Source organism: Protopterus annectens, chromosome 3.part1 (genome assembly GCF_019279795.1).
Source record: "Protopterus annectens isolate FY-2018-M chromosome 3.part1, PAN1.0, whole genome shotgun sequence".
Lineage (NCBI taxonomy): Eukaryota > Metazoa > Chordata > Ceratodontiformes > Protopteridae > Protopterus > Protopterus annectens.
In genome coordinates, this window is record NC_056732.1 from 1,841,456,507 (window position 1) to 1,841,471,259 (window position 14,753).

Below are 14,753 nucleotides of genomic sequence, written 5' to 3' on the forward strand. Positions count from 1 at the left end.
AATTGCCTATGCTTAAAATGGCCCACAATAGCAGTTAATGTAGTACTAATCTATGAACCTATGAACCTGTGATACCAACTGATCTAAGTACTTACCACAATTTTTTGTTCCTTCACACCGAGAGTTTGAATTAGCAAAGCATGTTCTCTGCTCTCAGGATGGTTTATGTTACATGGATGCTTTGAATAAAGCAGCTTATTTGCATTAAACCAAACTACCTGCATCTTTGGGAAGTGTGAATGAAAGTCAGTGCCCACAGTAATGATCAGTTTAAATTATTTTTCTTTGTTTTGAATTAGGCAGTGAACCTGTTTGAAGTGCTGACAGTGTCAGTTGTACAGCAGATAGCACACTAGCCTTTAGTGCCGGAAGAGAAGAATGCTGTGAGTTCTGTTCTCATTCTACTTGACCTGATTGCTGACAGTGCAGTGCAATTCATTTATTTATTTTGTATTTAACATTTGTTTCCTGGGAAAGCCCGACTTGGAACAAAGCCAATTTTCAGAAAAGGCCCGTGAAGAAATGCTCCTGATGCATGTCTTTGTAACGTGGGAGAAAACGGGAGGAAACCCACATTTATGCAGGGAGGACATGCAGACTCTGCACAGAAGGCACCCCAGCCAAGGATCGAACCGGAAAACCTCTTGCTGTGAGGCGACAATACAACCGCTGCACCAATGCAGTGTTGTACTCCTGAGTCTGTTGTCCATTGTATGAGATGTTAAACTATGGTCCCATCTTCCTGAGTTAGTGGTTGCTCAGGTGAATGTAAACGATCCCAAGGTACCTATCAAAAAGAGTAGGGGTCCTTTATTTATACAATCCATAAATATATATATATATATATATATATATATATATATATATATATATATATACACACACACACACACACACACACACACACACACACACACACACACACACACAATAAAAAGTTATTTACATCTAGTTATTTACATTACACACACAAACACACACATTTTTCGATAATTTGCAGTAGATATATCTATATACAGTAATTAGAAATCCTATATCACATCCTTATTTTACGTTTTCTTCATTATAAAAATGCACATAATTATTACTTTTTAAACCCCCACTCCAATTTCCACAACCAAAACCTTATTTTCTTTAATACCATTGCCAAGTCCTTTTTTTCATTCAACATGATTTCCTTAACTGTCTGATTCTACATTAACCATATTATAACAAACATTTTTTATCACATCTGACAATCTCTTTCTTATTTGTTTCTGTAAAGCCCAAATTCAGTCATATCCATGTTTAAATCCTTTTTTCTTTAAATCCTTCCACATAGTTTGTATCCATAATCTTTTTCCATAACATTTTAGCTCTTTTACATTCTAGAAACATGTTCACAGCTTTCAAATTCACTGCACTATAACACACACTATCTTTTATGCTGTTAAATGGCATATTTGCCTTCACTGGTAATTTGTGTATGGTCAACCTCCATAAAAAATCCTGACACTATAATTTCCATTCTTGCAGTGATTACATTCCTTTTCTCAATATTTAATTTCTTCCAAGGATATATGCTGTAATATTTTTCCATAATCTTGTCATACCAAATTTTCTTCTTTTTATCGATTTCTTTTGCATTTATTTTCCACAAAATCTTATCTTGAGAATATTGTTTCTTTATTACAACATCTCTTTTTTTCAACTGAAAAAGGTTAACCATTATGTTTTATAATTCAGACTTAACATGTTGATAATAAGGAAACATCATTATCATTTAAACATTTCATTACTCTACATAAGTTTAATGACACTATATACACTATAGGATTTACTAACCCAAACCTCCTTTTTTTCCTTTTACATATAACACCCCTTTTTTCATAGGATTCTTTGATCTCCAAGTGAAAAAAACAATATTATATTGTTCATAGGTAGGTAATAGGCTATCGGCCCTAGGGGCCTATACAAGTCTAGCCAAAAAGGTAACCTGGCTTTCGCCACCCAAGAAAATTATTTTCCTGTGCCTCTGTCGAGCAGAGCCACAGAGGTGATCCCCGGGGTGAATTTCCTATTTTCCATCCAATCATCAAAATTTTTCTTGAAGACTGCTAATGAGGAGCTTTGTTTGATATAGATAGGTAGTTTGTTGCAGAGTATGGGAAGTCTCTGGGACAGGAATCTATCCCTCCAGCATGTTTTGTTTATTGTGGTGACAAGGTTTAGGTCCCTACAGCCTGTAGCTCGGAGGGATTGTGATTTCCTTAAGTGGAGCATGTCCAACAGCTCAGGGTTTGACATAGCTTTGTATGTTAGGCAGAGATTACCTCTGAGTAGGCGATATGTGATGTAGTAAAACTGGAGTTTTTTTAGACGGTCTGCGTAGGGCATCTGTTTGAGGCAGGTAATCCTCTTTTTGAGGTAATTCTGTGGCTTTTTCCAGTTGTTGTAGATTTCTTGTGAAGTAGATACCAAAAGAGGCATTGTACTCTGTACTGGATCTAATGAGTGTTGAGTAGAGGGGAACAATGACCTCTTTTTTCCTGGATGAGAAACCTTTTGTGATGAGGTGTGCCACGTAGAAGAATTTCCTGACTTCAGTGGCAATGTGATTATCAAAGGAGAGACTACTGTCCACCTGTGTCCCAAGGTGTCTTATCACACTTTCGGTGTTAAGTAGACTACCACCTATGTTGGTAGCTCATGGGTACAGAGTTTTTACCAAAGGCATATATCTTTCTCTAATTTTAATAGAACGCTAAATATACTGGCTAAATAACTAATCTTGGTTAGCAGTACATAATTTATTAAATGAACTTTCTTTTTAAAGGAAAGCCTAAAAGGCTTCCAAAATCCACTCATATGTATTTCATTTCCTCTATTTTTTCTTTCCATATAGCATTTATAATTTCTTGTTTCCTGAAGTTTATTCCAAGTATCTTAACTTTTTCCATATTAAATTTAACTTTACCAATCCTCCCTTCAGATCATAAACCTTGACTTTTACCTTTGTTTAATATGAACTTAATAACTTGTAAAATCTCTTGCATTTGCTTTATCACTGCCTTCATACTTCCTCCATCTTTAGTAATAATGATAATATCATCTGCATAATTTAACAAAATATGGATTTCTATCCCTTCATTTGTAATATAACTGATTTTTTTCCATTTCTGTATTCACAAATTAGGATATTGCATTCATTACTAGAACAAATAATATTCCACTCATGGGACAACCCTGTCTAATATTTTCTAACTGTATGTCCTCACTGAGCCATCATCCATTTATCATAACCTTCACTATATTAAACTTAATAAGTTGACATGCACACATTTTTAACCTTCTTACTTATGTTATATGTATCCAATATATCCCATAATATTGCAAATTGAATCAAAGGCTTTGCTTAAGTCTTCTCCCACTAATTTTACCTTAACCTTTCTAAATACTGTATCTTCCTCTATCTCTCTAATTAATTATTTATAATAAATCTTGAAGCCTTTTACCTTTGATACGAAACACATTTTTATTTACAACCTTACCACTTTTTCTTCCATTCTTTTTTATAATTTTCATAAAAATCTTATAGTCTATTATTTAAAACAATTGATCTCCAATTCTTTATATCAGATTTATCACCTTTTTTTCCATTAAATCTAATAATACCCCCACATAACTCCTTATACTTAAAAAAAACTTTATTTAGCCATTCATTTATTACCTTTACAAACCATTTTTTTTGCTGTATGTTCAAATTTTTGTAGATCCTATAGACGGATCTAAATTCATTGTTTTTAATAGCTGTTCTAATTGTATTTCCTTTTCCTAAATCCTTATTACCCTTGTCTGACAATGCACTCTCCTTCCATTCCTTCCACATCTTTTCCCTCTTTTTTTTTAAATGATACTCTAATATGTTCTTTTACTCTGTACATAATGTTCTTCTTTGTATTATGTATTACACCTGTTACAGCTTTAGTTTCTTTCATTACTCTATTATTTTAGTTATTTTACTTCAGTATGGTACAGTTTCTTCTTTTTTTCTTTCAAAAAATATCTTTGTTTATATAATAAATGCTCTAATTTCTTCTTATTCAATTCATATAATGCCTATTCTTTAATAAAGAATATCTCTTCATTCTTCATTGTGTTGTTGCTCAACTTCTTATACTTTATTTTGCTCATATATCATAGCACTTTTTATATTTCAGTTTGGTCAGAATGGTGGGTAAATTTCAATCTTCATAAAATTCTCTTATTGTACATATTCTTTCCATAATCTCATAACATCCTGTCTCCCGGTAACATCCCAGTTCACTTCATTTATTCTTTTTCAACCTTTTCCTATACGTACATGCTCAGCATTTTATGGTAATCCAGATTGCCCTATGGTCTGAAAATCCTGTCAATAACACTCCTTGTTTTACTATGACTAAGCTTTCTGACACTAAAAATCAGCTGTTTTATCTCCTCTTCTATATGTCCAATTCTCTGAATTCCATATTTTTAATTGTCCATAATTTATAATGTCCCATATCAGTCTAACATCATAAGCCTTCTTTTTTATAGTCTTAGGTTACAATTAAAATCCCCTGCAACAATAATATCCATGTTAACTGTCACTTATTGCATTATATTTTTAAACATCTCTCATCATCTTCTTTCGGCTGTTCCAGTTAGGGGTCGCCAGAGCGGATCATCTCCATTTCTTCCTGTCCTCTGCATCATGCTCTTTCACACCAACCGCCTGCTTGTCCTCTCTCACCACATCCATAAACCTTATCTTATCTTACTACTCTCGCTTTTTTATGTATGTATATATGTCAGTAATTCTAATAACATGGTCTGTCCATCTTATGTCAGTAACAGTAACTCTTCTGGTTATAACCATTGTAATATCTAACATTATTTATATAATATTAGTATTTCAGAACAAGTCTCCCTACTAAAATTCCATATCAAGTTTTTTTTCCCCAACCACAGTTTTATATCTTTCTATTTGAGACAGAAATATAATGTCTTCTAATATAATAAATCACTATTTTGCTTTTTACACCACTCCAAAATACCTATTCTTCTCTCCAACTTTTTGAAATGATTTACACTTAATGCTAAAGCGTTATACATGCCTTAGCGTTACTTTTTTTTCATCCTTTCCCTTTCTTTTTTCTTTTTTACATCCTTCTGTTCCTTTTCCTCTTCCTTGCTCTTTCACACCAACCGCCTGCTTGTCCTCTCTCACCACATCCATAAACCTTATCTTATCTTACTACTCTCGCTTTTTTATGTATGTATATATGTCAGTAATTCTAATAACATGGTCTGTCCATCTTATGTCAGTAACAGTAACTCTTCTGGTTATAACCATTGTAATATCTAACATTATTTATATAATATTAGTATTTCAGAACAAGTCTCCCTACTAAAATTCCATATCAAGTTTTTTTTCCCCAACCACAGTTTTATATCTTTCTATTTGAGACAGAAATATAATGTCTTCTAATATAATAAATCACTATTTTGCTTTTTACACCACTCCAAAATACCTATTCTTCTCTCCAACTTTTTGAAACGATTTACACTTAATGCTAAAGCGTTATACATGCCTTAGCGTTACTTTTTTTTCATCCTTTCCCTTTCTTTTTTTCTTTTTTACATCCTTCTGTTCCTTTTCCTCTTCCTTACTCTTTTACCAGTTTAATTTCTTTTTTTGCTTTACTATACTCCATTTAATATCATCACTATCACTCAAAAATGGTTCTTCATCTTCCATTTTTCCCATATCAAATTTTTCCTGCTTTACTCACTTTTTGTACGACTATGTCATTATTCAGAGTCTCTGTATTCCTATTACTTCTACATCCTTTTGGTCTTTCTCTGTTAATACATTCACAACATTTGTCTCTCCCCCCCCCCTTTTTCTTCACATTCCCCCCAAATGACCTTTTTTATTACATTTGTAACGTCTCACTTCACAATCCCTTGAATCATGTCCAAATATTCCACATGAAAAACATTTTCTTTTTTTACAATTACCAATTAAGTGATCTCTTGTTACTATACAAATAACATGTTTTAGGCAGGCCCCAATATTTTTACCATGCCCCTATTTCCATCAACAGTTATAAAACTTCGTAAATGTACAACACTGTAATTTTCAATTTTCAAAATTACATTACAATCCATGTCCCAGTCCATAAATCTCTATTGTCATACACTTTGACAGATTAATATATTTTGCATAATTTTAATAAATGTCCTTTTAAAGTCTGTGTACCTGCTTCAGTCATGACTTTGTAAGTTGATTTTTTTTCATCTTTTTATAAGATGCTTTAAATACATATGAAGTCCATGGTGTAATATTTTTGTTTTCATGTTTTTCAAAATAAATTTCCATTATTTGACCATTTACAAATATAATGTCCCAAAAAGTCTGTTTTTAATATGTGGAATTACCTCATCCCATAGTTGATATCTGCCCATCTCAACATCCTCTTTCATTTCTATACGCACAGTAAAAGTATTCCTTCTTTTTACACCTATCTCTTCACATCTTCCTTCTTTTTTTCTGCTCCTGACGTCACCATTTCTGCATATGATTTACCTTTCATGACCATTTCTTCCTCTTGCTGAATTGTCTCCATTGAATCCCCCCAGTACACATCCTCACCTCTTTCTAGCTCACTTTCATAGGTTCATAGGTAGGTTCATAAGTTCATAGGTAGGTTCATAGGTAGGTTCATAAGTTCATAGGTAGGTTCATAGGTTCATAGGTAGGTTCATAAGTTCATAGGTAGGTTCATAGGTTCATAGGTAGGTTCATAAGTTCATAGGTAGGTTCATAGGTTCATAGGTTCATAGGTAGGTTCATAAGTTCATAGGTAGGTTCATAGGTTCATAGGTAGGTTCATAAGTTCATAGGTAGGTTCATAGGTAGGTTCATAAGTTCATAGGTAGGTTCATAAGTTCATAGGTAGGTTCATAGGTTCATAGGTTCATATGTAGGTTCATAAGTTCATAGGTAGGTTCATAGGTAGGTTCATAAGTTCATAGGTAGGTTCATAGGTTCATAGGTTCATTGACCAAGTTTAAGAATACATCATCTTGCAATTATTCGTTGTTGCTCCCATTCTTCCTCTCTGAAGAGACTGATTTGAAAACTATCTTCCAAATCGGACACATTCTCAGTTGTTTTTTTCCAAAATCTGTCCTGCTCTCGGTACCTCATGTACAGACTCGACTGCCTGCACTTTCTCCACTATTACTTCCAATCTTGCATCTACTACATTTTTCATCTCCATTTCAAAATCTCCCTCCGTAACACTACACGATCCTCCAATAGCCTCTTCCTCCATTCCCTTCCTGCTTCTCCAAGCCACCTTCACACCAGGACCAGAAGACAGGAAGTGCCACCAAGAACAGCATCCCCATAAGCGAAAAGAGTAAGGGAAGTTCCCCGATGCCCTTGTGAAATTTCTCCTAGTATAAATACCATATTGGGTCTCCCCTGAAAAGAGGCCACTGGCTTAGTGGGAATAACCTGGCCAACAAAGGATAAATAAGTTGGCGTGGTTACATTCTAACATAGAAGGCTACAGTAGTTGCTTATGTTATAATATGTGGTGGAGTTTAGTCTATAAGACAGCAAACTATGTTTTTCCCAGTTGGGGAAATATTATGCATATATATATATATATATATATATATATTTTTTTTTTTTTTTCATGCAAACCTTACAGTAGTGGTTTTTCCTTTGGCTTGTGGAGTTACTTTTGGGTGAGGTTGTAATCAGATGAAAACAATAGGGTATACCTTGTCTGAATGAAGAAAAAAAATAAACTAAAGCATATTTGAAGGGTATCTTGTATATGCCAACTTCATGGTCAGACAGACAAGAAATTGGATGAAATCTCCCAAAAGAGAGATCTCATTGCGGGTGCACACTAAGAAACAGAACCAGTTGTGGTTTCCTATGGAAAACAGCAATTGGAGTTAAATTTGCTGAATCAAACTCAATAAGATGGCACCACATTTACAATTTCAGTTTGACAAAGTATAGGGGAGGCACAGTTCTGAAACATCAAACTGATTTTTTTTCAGTAGGAAATACTCATATGCTCAGAGATTTGTTTTTTAAAAAATCTTGATTATGTATTTTATGTTACAGGCTAAAGTAATGTCTTTCGGCTTTTCCAGGTTAGGGGTCACCACAGCGGAACTCCAGTCTGCTAATGATTGGTAGTGGATTTTTACGGTGCCGAGGTGCTAGCCCAATGCCCAACTTTCAAGGAAGGCACACACACATGCACCTACCTGCATGTCTTTAATGTCACTCGACTGCAAGGAGGACATACAGACTCCACACAAAAGGTGCTCCAGCCGAGAATCGAACAGGAGAACCTCTTGCTGTGAGGCGACAACGCTAACCTCTGCACCACTGTGGCCATATGTTACAGACTACTGGGAGATATTTAGTTTGGTGTAATCAAATCCTTATTTTTCCCTGTAAAGAAACATATATATTTTTGTAGTATTTACTGATACAGTGACAGAGGCTTCTTTATCATAACTGTATACCACATAACATAGAAATTTGTTCTGTAGATCCCATGTGTTAAACAGAACTAAGGCATTTAATCATTAAACTGATTTTTTTTTCACTGAATGTGGGCAAACATAAATCATGTTTCCTTAATTTATTTTACCATTTTTAATCAAAGCTTTTTTGTGTGACATAAGCTTATAAATTGCTTAAGAGCTATTTCTGCTACCAGTGTTGTGAAGGAAATATTTATGTATTTAACATTCATTTACCAGGAAAGTCCGACTTGGAATGAGCCAATTTTCTGGGGGTGGTCCGGGGAGAAATGCTCCAGACACATGTCTTTGTAACATGGGAGGAAACCAGAGTACCCAGAGGAAACCCACACGAATGCAGGGAGAACATACAGACTCCACACGGAAGGCACCCCAGCCGAGAATTGAACTGGAAAACCTCTTGCTGTGAGGCGACAATGCAAACCGCTCCACCACTGTGCCGTCCAAAATGTGCAGACTTCTTGCATTGGCCGGGAAACGAACCTGGGGCAACTGCTTGGAAGGCAGCTATGCTCACCACTATACCACCAATGCAAAATATGTGCAGACAGTGACATTCTTTGAAAATCACAGATCTAGTGTTATCTTTATAACTCATCTTAGCATATGGTTTCCTGTGTTCCAACACTAACAACCTGTTAGGTTCTCAGATTCAGGGCTCAGGCTCCTCTAATCATAATTCCTTTTCATCTGTACGTTACCTCAGATCTTGTCTGCTGCTCAGTGGGTTCAGACATGGTCCATCAGCTCAGCGTCTTTAAAGGAGAACTCCACCCTCTCCTACAGATTAACTTAATCTTAAGGTTTCTTTTCTCCCTACAGTATGGTTCCAGAATTGTATAGGTACTAGAAACCTACCTACTGGTACTTTTTAAAACTTTTATTTCCTTGCATTGGAATCAAGGAAAGGGAAAGTCCATCCACTTTAAGCTCAACTTCTCACATACTTTGCAAAGGAATTCATCTCCACCTGCATGACATGTCATCAACACAGTTAAATCTGTAGCTTACCTTGCTAGGTACTGCTGTCAATGTTATATGGACAGTTAATCCTGCTAATGTCAGGAACACAACAGCTGATATAAAAAAAAGACAGAAAACTGTGGAACTGTTTCCCACTGTTTTTATTGAAGAGGGGAGGAGAACTTAACACTTTCATAGCAAAATGAAGCAATTAGATCAGTCGGGGTTAAAAGGCAATGGTCACCTCTTCTGTCAAATTTATATAAACAGCAACACAGTATTGAAATGCTAAGCTTTAAATGTTATTTATAATAGTTTATATGCTAAGATAGCTTAAATGTAGTATCAAAGATTTCTGTGACATTTAGAGAAAGGTCAGAAAATATTTTTTCTTGTAAAGTATCAATGCAGTTCCCATTTTCAAGCCCCCCCCCCCATGCCAGAACTGCAGAAAGAGAGTCAGGTGGCAACCCTATCAACTAGGTGCACTGATATTGTTCATAAAAAAGGTATTTTATGCATTTTTTATGACCTCCTTCCAGAGGGGGATGCATATCTAGTACATGCAGATCCATTGTAAGAGATTCCCACTGACTTTGAGTCAGTCCTTACAATGTCAGAGGGCAACCATAATATACAGCTGAATTTACTTTATCATATATTTACTATGTGCCCTTGCATTAAAAACACTAAGAAAATGAATTAATGAATTCAGAAGTACTTAACTGTGTTTAAATAATGCATACACATCACACACACACACACACACACACACACACACACACACACACACACACACACACACATACCCAAATTTTGTACACATGTACTTCATATACATGCAATGCCCTTTTGGAATATACCTTACAAGACATCTGCAGCAGCTGGAAAGGACACAGAATTAACACACAAAGAGGATTACTGGCCTCAAACAAATGCCCTACACTGATTGCCTCAAAAAACTCCAGCTTTATTCCATAGCATATCACCTGCTCCGAGGTGACCTCTGCGTAACATATAAAGCTATGTCAAACCCAGAGATGTTGGACATGCTACACCTAAAGAAATCCCAATACCTTTGAGCTACACACTCTAGGGACCTAAACCTTGTCACCACAATAAACAGGACATGCTGGAGGGATAGATTCCGTTCCCAGAGACTTCCCATACTCTGGAACAGGATACCCATCTATGTCAAGCAAAGTTCTTCATTAGCAGTCTTCAAGAAAAATCTTGATGAGTGGATGGGAAATAGGAAATATACCCCGGGGATCACTTCTCTGTCTCTGCTCGACAGTGGCACAGGAAAATAACTTTCTTGGGTGGCATAAGCCAGGGAACCTTGTTGGCTAGGCTTACATAGGCCCTTGGGCCGATAGCCTAGTACCTACCTATGAACCTATATACAGAAACACACACACACTATATATATATACAGAAACACACACACACTATATATATATATATATATATATAAAGTGTGTGTGTGTGTGCGTGTGCAATATGTGTGCATTCAATGAATTATTTATAATAAACAACATAGTATAGTTGACCATTATTAATGTATACATTCTAGTAAATGTTCTCAGTGATTTACTTGGTCACTGTCGCATATTGGCTGTGTGTTCCACATGCAGTCTTGGTCAATGTCTTTCTGTCAGTATTTTTTATTTGTATTGATAAGTGTATTTAATAACTGTTATTATCTTTGCCAGTGTAGCTTATGTTGTGGCTGAAAAGGGTCCTGGGACCAGTTCACTTTCCTGGTTACCAAAGTATAAATAAATATGAAATAGAAAAAAAGGAGGGTGAGCATGACAGAAATTATTGACAAACTAGTGCATCCCATTTTAATTCTGCATCATTCATGAGAGAAAAATCCTCCCACTGAAGGCTTTGGGAAGTAGCAGACAGACTAAGTTTAGAATTCTACTACTTGCCACTTTTAAATGTATAGCAGGGGTCATTTACTGCAGTGAGAGTTTTCACACCTCGGCATAAGTGTGTGGGGAGGGGTCGTCAGATATTTTAAGGCTACGAAAGATTCCTCTTACAAAAACCTGTTATTTATCTTTATCTGCTAGTAACTAACATCTATTTATAGCCTAGAACAAGCTCTGACAGACATAAATGGGTCTCAGTCAGGGGAAATATAGAAGTAGCTCTGTTACAGAAGGTGTGTTTAGATTACAGTGCTTCACAGTCCTGATATTTTATCTTAAAGGACCACTACGGGCATATGATGAAGCAAACATATATTTTTTATCTTGCCATGATTTACTACACCTCCCTAAGCTGCCTTCAGCAAAATAAGTACTCATTCCTAATTTTATTTTGTTTTTACTCTTGTCTGCCCTCATGGGGGCAGACATGGTGATTCCTTTGGAAAGCTAAATCTGTCCTATAATGCAGACTGTGAGGACAAATAGCCCTACCATTTGTTGTCAGACTAGACTTCCATTCACTTAGAATGGAACTCCTGAAAAAAAATGCCAAGTTTGAGAGTCTGCAGCTCGTGTGTCATTGACTGGTATGTGCTGAGATTTACAAATGTTGTTCAGTTCCTACTGATGGTACTACACATTCTCTGAAAGAAACTTGCAAAAGTGTCAACAAATTACTGAGATAAAAATGACTTGTTGAGTTTTGCAAATTTCAGTTCCTGGCCAGGTTACTCCTCCCATCTCCCCTCCCTCAGTGAGCTACAGTCTCACATTTCCAGCTTTACTAGATTCAACTATTTTGTCAGCTTTGCATGACAATAGACATCAAAAAAATCACAGCCTGGTGTGCCACTAAAACTGTTCCCTTATATGTCTCTTCACTTCTGAATAGCATATCCCAGGAATAAAAAAAAAAAAAAAAAGCAAACGCATCAGTCCAGAGTTTAGGTCAGTCTATCCATTTTTTTAAATGTGCACAGTAAAATATTCAACTTGTAATGCATTTTAGCTGCTGATATGGTTATCTTTACATAGTTATTCTCTTACAGTATAACCTGAACTTATGGTATTTAATGATAAATTTTACAACAGTTCTCAGTTTCTTAACAATGACCTCCCAAGCCTCTGATGTGACCTAGTACTTTTTCTTACTATTGCTTTATCTAGTTTGTCTTAGTTGTATACCTGTAGCATGTCTCTCATCCATAACTCTCAAGTGTACCTCATTACGAAGAACGTACCTCATTTAGGGTCTTAAAAAGTTCATATTCCTCAAAGTTCCTCAATGTTGCACATCGAAAGACTGTCACATTCAGTGTTAGGAATTGTTTAAGTGAAATATATGGTAAATAGAAATGAATCATATTAATTCATTAAAAGATCTTCTTTATAAGTAAAACCAGCATATTTTAACCATCCTATGGCCTTCCTAGTTGAAGTTGGTAGTAAGCCATTGGTATTTGTTCCACATTTTGCCCATTTGTTCCACATTATGAAGGCTAGTGTTCCTCATTTTGGAGATGAAAGGTTGAGAGCTATGCTCTCATCCTCTCATCAACAGACTCCTGGAGAAAACTTCCAAAGCCGATACTTGTATTGAAAGAGTAGCAGCAGCTGTAGCAGTGAAACTACACTCCAAAACAATGCACTCAAACATAGTACTGACAAACACAGAGGAATGTATATGTCTGAATCAAGCAGTGATGAAATAGCTAGAGACTTCACTGAGCACAATTTTACTCTTTATCTCTCCATTTCATAATCCATAACATTTGCACCACACTTACAAAGGCACACCTCCACCCTCCACAAGCACAGCTACCCACACAACATACCAGTCAAGTTTAAGACTTTTCCCACCTCTCTGCAAAACACTGCTGCAATGGTTTTGGCAAACAAATGAAAATGATTGATGGGTGTTGGTTCAAGACTCCCATCCATATCTCTCAACAGCACATATTTTTGCAGAAAGTCAAGATTTTTTGTCTTTTTTTCATAAAATTGCAGTTTTCTGTCAAACCACTGGCAAATCATTGAACACTGAAGTCAGAAAGTTGACAGGCATTTGATTTTCAGACTTCATATCCGTAAGAAAATCCACTCTAATACAAAACCTTTTATCAACTTTCTAAGTTTGTAAGTTTAATATTTATAAATTGTCCCAATTTTTGGGCCTTTGTCCCCTGTTACTTATGGCCTTGTCCAGATTTCTTGTTCTATGATGTTGTGAGGTATGCTGCCATCCCTTCCTACTGGAGCCAGTCCACTGCACTTGCACAAGTGTCCCCTTCAGCAGGGCAGCAAGCAGGTATCAGTGCAGATTTGCTTTATAGTTCTTTTACACCACACACACACACACACACACACACACACACACACACACACACACACACACACACACACACACACAGTAAATCTTGTTGTCCATGTTATTTCTTCTTTTCCTTGGTTTCGTTTCTCTTACTTGTAATGTTACTTTTACTCATTTTTTCTCATGCCGCCCATATCTACCCTAATTATTACTTCTAACAAATACTTTTTCTCACTCTTTCTTCTCTTTTCCTCCTCCTCTTTATCCGCTATTTGAATTTTTCCACTCTGACATTTGCTTTATGAGTAAATAATGAACTGTCACCCTTATAATGTCAGCACATTTCAATGCTACATAATATTGTATTTAGTCTAATAAGATGTTCATAAGTAGGTACTAGGCTATCGGCCCGAGGGCCTTAGTAATCCTAGCCAACAAGGTTCCCTGGCTTATGCCACCCAAGAAAGTTATTTTCCTGTGCCACTGTCGAGCACAGCCACAGAAGTGATCCCCGGGGTATATTTCATATTTCCCATCCACTCAAAGATTTTTCTTGAAGAGAGTGCTAATGAGGATCTTTGCTTGACATAGATGGGTAGCTTGTTCCAGAGTATGGGAAGTCTCTGGGACAGGAATCTATCCCTCCAGCATGTCCTGTTTATTGTGGTGACAAGGTTTAGGTCCCTAGAGCGTGTAGCTCAGCGGCATTGGGATTTCTTTAGGTGTAGCATGTCCAACAGCTCTGGGTTTGACATAGCTATATATGTTAGGCAGAAATCACCTCGGAGTAGGCAATATGCTATGAAGTAAAGCTGGAGTTTTTTGAGATGGTCAGTGTAGGGCATCTGTTTGAGGCCAGTAATCCTCTTTGTGAGGTACCTCTGTGGTCTTTCCAGCTGCTGCAGATGTCTTGTGTGGTACATTCCAAAAGGGGTATTGTACTCTATAAT

The 14,753-nt window shown here is 36.2% G+C and overlaps 1 non-coding gene across 1 annotated transcript; it reads right to left on the reverse strand.

Moving 5' to 3' along the window:
• Window positions 1–9,048: 9,048 nt before the first annotated feature.
• TRNAG-UCC lies at window positions 9,049–9,120 on the reverse strand. The gene has a single exon. It is a non-coding gene; the product is annotated as a tRNA-Gly (tRNA).
• Window positions 9,121–14,753: the final 5,633 nt, after the last annotated feature.